The sequence below is a fragment of the Oncorhynchus nerka genome, linkage group LG7 (genome assembly GCF_034236695.1).
Source record: "Oncorhynchus nerka isolate Pitt River linkage group LG7, Oner_Uvic_2.0, whole genome shotgun sequence".
NCBI classification, from domain to species: Eukaryota; Metazoa; Chordata; class Actinopteri; order Salmoniformes; family Salmonidae; genus Oncorhynchus; species Oncorhynchus nerka.
Genome location: NC_088402.1, coordinates 36,229,936 through 36,236,367, shown reverse-complemented (window position 1 = coordinate 36,236,367; position 6,432 = coordinate 36,229,936). Strand labels below are relative to the sequence as shown.

At 43.0% G+C, this 6,432-nt stretch overlaps 1 pseudogene; it reads left to right on the top strand.

Annotated features, from left to right (window-relative positions):
• The first annotated feature begins 3,949 nt into the window (after window positions 1-3,949).
• On the top strand, window positions 3,950-6,048 carry LOC135572640 (atypical chemokine receptor 2-like; annotated as a pseudogene).
• Window positions 6,049-6,432: the final 384 nt, after the last annotated feature.

Genomic DNA, 6,432 nt, shown 5'->3' with positions numbered 1-6,432 from the left:
AACACATGTAACTCCACAACCTCAAAAGGAATTCCACAAGAACAAAGGTAATCCTCCAAGACAAAAAAAGGTAAATCCACAAGGTGGTAGGTATAGCACAAAAAGCCTCAAAAGATACTCAAAAATAAATAAACAAGAACAAAAAACAGAATTCCACAAGAGCGTCCACCGGGATCAACAAGAGTTAACAGAATACTAGGGCTGGGTGCTAACATACAAACACAGAGCAAAGGACTGAGGAAAACAAAGGGTTTAAATACAATCAGGGGAAACGAGGCACAGGTGCAAATAATAATGGGGATCAAGGGAAAACAAAAGGTCAAAAGGCACAATGGGGGCATCTAGTGACCAAAAACCGGAACAACCCTGGCCAAATCCTGACAACAACATTCAGAAAAGGTTTCGATTTTTTGGGAAAGTTTTGATTGAACTTCATATTATGAAAATCACCCATTTCAGAACACAAATATATGAATGTTGACCCTGTCCAAACCCAACTTCCCAACTATTCATCACCTACTCAACTTCTAAACCCCTCCAACCCTGAAAGAGTGAATACAGTCATAATGGTTCCATTCAAGAAGTACTATTTTGATGTCACGATTATATATATCTGTCAATACGGCATTTTGTTTTATTTATACAAATTAATAAAAAGATCTTAGATTGAAGTCCCATATTTGAACATTATGCAAAGTCCAGTGTAATATCTGCTTCCCTAGTCCATGTTCAGTTCTCTAGTCAAACACACAGCTGCCCCAGTCCCAGAAGATTAAGGCTGTGAGATTGTGAGCTTTGGTTGGGTTGAAATTCAGATTTTTATGGTCACGGAACCGCCACGCTCCTAGAATAGAGCATCAACGTAGTTTAGAGCACATGGCTTCAGTACTAGTAATATCATGAAGACCAGTGATTTTATAGATAATGGATTCAGTACTAGTAATGTCATGAAGACCAGTGATTTTTTAAATATATATATATATTTTTTTTTGAATTTTACCCCTTTTTCTCCCCAATTTTGTGGTATCCAATTGTTTAGTAGCTACTATCTTGTCTCAGGTTGAAAGCCATGCGTCCTCCGATACACAACCCAACCAAGCCGCACTGCTTCTTAACACAGCACGCATCCAACCCAGAAGCCAGCCACACCAATGTGTCGGAGGAAACACTGTGCACCTGGCAACCTTGGTTTGCGCGCACTGCGCCCGGCCCGCCACAGGAGTCGCTGGTGAGCGATGAGTCAAGGATATCCCTACCGACCAAGCCCTCCCTAACCCGGACGACACTGGGCCAATTGTGCGTCGCCCCATGGACCTCCCGGTCAGTACAGCGCCCTTAACCCGGGAGGCTAAGCGAGCATGATTGGAATTGTACTGAACTAATCAAACATATGGTTTCTGTGTTTGATACCCTTCCATTCACTCCATTTCAGCCATTATTATGAGCCATCCTCCCCTCAGCAGCCTCCTGTGACCTACAGTGATACTAATACTGAGGACATGCTATAAACTCACTGGTCTTCATGATATTACTAGTACTGAAACCATTATCTATAAACCCACTGGTCTTCATGATATTACTAATACTGAATCCATTTTCTATAAAATCACTGGTCTTAGCCTCCCGGGAGTGAAAACCTACAGGACAGTAGCTCTTCAAGAACAGGGTTGGAGTGAAAACCAACAGGACAGTAGCTCTACAGGAACAGGGTTGGAGTGAAAACCTACAGGACAGTAGTTCTACAGGAACAGGGTTTGAGTGAAAACCTACAGGACAGAAGCTCTACAGGAACAGGGTTGGAGTGAAAACCTACAGGACAGTAGCTCTACAGGAACAGGGTTGGAGTGAAAACCTACAGGACAGTAGCTCTACAGGAACAGGGTTGGAGTGAAAACCTACAGGACAGTAGCTCTACAGGAACAGGGTTGGAGTGAAAACCTACTGGACAGTAGCTCTACAAGAACAGGGTTGGAGTGAAAACCTACAGGACAGTAGCTCTACAGGAACAGGGTTGGAGTGAAAACCTACAGGACAGTAGCTCTACAGGAACAGGGTTGGAGTGAAAACCTACAGGACAGTAGCTCTACAGGAACAGGGTTGGAGTGAAAACCTACAGGACAGTAGCTCTACAGGAACAGGGTTGGAGTGAAAACCTACTGGACAGTAGCTCTACAAGAACAGGGTTGGAGTGAAAACCTACAGGACAGTAGCTCTACAGGAACAGGGTTGGAGTGAAAACCTACAGGACAGTAGCTCTACAGGAACAGGGTTGGAGTGAAAACCTACAGGACAGTAGCTCTACAGGAACAGGGTTGGAGTGAAAACCTACTGGACAGTAGCTCTACAAGAACTGGGTTGGAGTGAAAACCTACAGGACAGTAGTGCTCCAGGAACAGGGTTGGTGGGCCCTGGTGTCACGGCCGTTAAAAGAACTGGACCAATGTGCAGCGTGGTGAGTGTACATTTTCTCTTTTATTCGAAATGACGACGAACAAAACAATAAACAATACAAAACCAACCGTGACGCCTGTGTACCATCAAACAAAGTTAACTTCCCACAAACACAGGTGGGAAAAAGGGTACCTAAGTATGGTTCCCAATCAGAGACAACGATAGACAGCTGTCCCTGATTGAGAACCATACCCGGCCAAAACCTAGAAATAGAAAATCATAGAAACACAAAACATAGAATGCCCACCCCAACTCACCAACTCACCAAAATAGAGACATAAAAAGAATCTCTCAGGTCAGGGCGTGACACCTGGTGTAGTAGAGAATCATTGTATCATCTAAACCGCTGTGAAATATATTTTCCATAACCAGAAATATTGTATTTTCAGCTGTTTGATCAGGTGTGCAAAACCTAAAGTAAAACAAAAACAACATTTAAGCATGAGAACCATGGAAATAGCACACATCGAACAATCTACTCTTCATAGACGTGCCTTCAATGAGAATGAAACATATATAACTCCTATTTCTATGTGAATTTGGTAATCAAGAAAAAGTTTCATAGCCTTTTGCAGGTTCATTTAAAAGACACATAACCTTTTTTTTTATGTTTTCAAGATTATCAGAACAACATTAATAAAGTTATAATGTAATTTACAAGACATTCAAACACAAGTTGAAACCAAAAAGTATATTCACATGAACAACAGGACTTTTTAAGATAGCAAGCACACTTAGCAAAATAAAAAACAAATAAAAAAATTAGATAGCAAAACTGAACATTTATTTAAATGAGAAATTACACGTGTATATACTTACTTCTAAAATCCAGTCTAGTGCCTCCACCAAAAGTGTACCACAGTGATACAAACTCATGCAACGTCCATAGAAAAACCTTTGAAACTTTAGAGACATGTGTCTTGCTCTTTGTCAAGCTAAATTTAGTCAAACCAATCTCAGATTTCAACAATAACCCTATTGTTTAAAAATATACACCTTGTTTGATATATTACATCTGAATAGGCATTTTAATTTAACTCACTTTACTTCAAAATGTTATTAACACAACATGGAACTGATCAATTAATCTTACTTTGCCACTGATGCCCCCTACTGGTATACTCTGGAACTCCAGGAGATTGGTCACATTCACGTTCCCCGTTCCGCAAAAACTTTCAAGAGTATGAAATCTGCTGTGCACTATGTTGATAATATCGAATCATATTGTAACAAGTAATCATGAAAAGAGCTTGATACAGCAATGAAAGAATGTGTCAGTATAAATACGTTTTTGTAATGACTTTCAGACAACACATGGAGCAGGATTTCAGAACTTTTCTTAATGACAGTGCAGTGATTTGCCCAGGAGGAACATTTCTATAGAGAGACACTTTGCATTGGCATCACATGCTTCAGTGCTCTGGGAGTGTTTATAGCCCTGTGAGTTGAACACTTCATGTGAGAGCTGTATTTCATTTAAACAGAACCCACGGCAACCATGACTTTCATCCCCATCTTCATCTGGACTCTGGTCTGTTACGCACAAGGTGAGATACATTTTGAACATTTTCAGTATGCAAGCATCATGTTGTAAATGTGGAATTACGGTTATAATCTTCCAAATATTTTACCTTCCTATATGTGATATTTTCCTTCTTTCTCTCTGCAGGGTCTTGGGGCCAGTATGTATTAACTCAGTCTGCAGCTCAATCAGTCCAGCCGGGTCAAACTGTCTCTGTAGCACCAGTAGTAAAGTTACTCAGTACTCTGGCTCACAGTATTAACTGGCCTGGTACCATCAGACGTCTGGAGAAGCTCCTAAACTCCTGATCTGTTACACATCAGACAGGTTCACAGGAGTTTCCACCAGGTTCAGTGGAAGTGGGAGAGGAAATGGTGTTGACTTCACTCTGACCATCAGAGATGTCCAGGCTGAGGATACAGGAGTTTACTACAGTCAGAGTCACCACAGTGGTCCTGTGTTCACACAGTGATTTAGAGCAGCACAAAAACCTCCCTCAGTGAGAGGCCACTGCTGCACTTTCCTTCAGGGTTTAAGGTTATTTCACCACGTGCCCAGGATACAACACGTGTTAAATAGCACAGTGAAATTCTTACCTTGAGAGCACTTTCCCAACAATGATGCTAATACTACTACTAATAATATATATATATAATAATAATTCAAATATAATAAACTAAAAAAACGCACAATGTCGAAGATGTGTGTTAAAGAAACACGATAATGCAAGTATATATATATCTTTGTGTATCTCCAAATAAATGTGCTTCATACAAATGTCCAGTTGTTGTCAACAGCTTCCCAAATGAAGATAACAGAAGATAGATTTATGCTAGAATCTGTTGCAGGGAAGAATTGTAGTTTTTCTAGCCTTATTTTGCCACTAAATGGAAGCATTAAACTAAGGCCATACATTCAAAGAGAGCCAACAACACAGAGATGGAATAAATGCACTACACATCCATTTATCTGTCAATAGTTGAAATCATTAAAACTTTTTACACAAGATAAAATCACATAAAAAAATATGGATTATTAAATGTGGGAAAAATATATAACTGTGTGGATTGCCCCTAGACACACCTACAATCTACTTGATATGTTTTGTCTGTAGCTCTTAGATCTCGTATTCTTTCACGGACCATTGTGAACATGAACTCCTCCAGCAACTCCAGCTTGGACTCCACCTCCCGGGATTCGGGCCGCCTGGGGCTGTGCTGGGGCTGTGCTGTGGCCCAGGCCTCCCTGGTAACATAGCTGTCCTGGTGGTCATCCTGCGCCGCTCGTCCCGACGCCTCAACTTCACCCTGTGCCTCATGCTCAACCTGGCTTCCTCCGACATCCTGTGCCTGGCCATGGTTCCCGTTTGGATCTATAATATCCTGTACGACTGGACTCTGGGCCATGCTGCATATGCAAGTTAGCCACCTTCCTGCTCTTCTTCAGCCTGTGTTGTAACGTGCTAACGGTTACTCTATTCGGTGTCCATCGCTACCTCCAGGTGCTCTACCCGCAGATGTGGAACAGGCTGGGGCGCAAGGGGGAGGCGGTGCTGCTCCTGGCCCTGTGGGGGCTCGCCTGTGCCCTGACTGCCCTCGCCGTTGCCACTCGTGATGTGGTTGATGGCGAGCTCAAGTGCCAGCGACACACGGGCTCCGATGCTGAAAGAGTTGCTGTCCTTGTCTTGGAGACCCTTTTATGGTTCGTGGTCCCGTTCTCTGTGCTGGTCACGTCCTACTGCCGCCTCCACCGGCGGGTGAACCAGACGGCGCTGTTCAGCAGTGCAAAAATCACTGGCTGGTGACCAGTGTGGTGGTCGCCTTCTTCATCCTGTGGATCCCTGCGCACATTGTCAATGTGGTAGATATCACCTGCATTGTGCAACATACTTCCCTGCCAGAGTCGTAAGTTGCGCTTCGGTGCCACAGAAACGCGGCTGCGCGTGTCGCCCGGTGCTTTTTGTTTTTTAACTGCTGCCTGGATCCCTTCTTGTACGCCTTTGCCTCGCGGAGGATCCGTGAGCAGCCCAAGTCGTCGTAGAGGGCGACAGCAGGATGCAGGTCACAAATGTCTGATGTCTGAAGCTGTGCTCTGCTGGTGTGACCAAAAGCATGTGACTGGAATGCCAACCCCTAATTCTAACCCTCAGCCTACCCATAATCAAACCACCTAACCTTAACCTTAACACATCAGGATACTCTCAAAAATAAATATATTTTTTAGGTGTTTTTAGAGCAGCCAAATGAGTCCCATTGGCCCTGCTATTTTGTCCCCAACAAAACCTACATTTTGGGTTGCTGACTGTATAGGCTGTACTTTCTTGGTATCCATAGGTTAGCCTAGATTTGTTATATTGTTGGTCTCTCGCCCTTCAAGCTTGACCTCCATTGGTCAAAGCCTAAATTGTATTGCTTCTGTCAGCTGGCCCATGAATAAATACATCTATTTGGTTACCATGA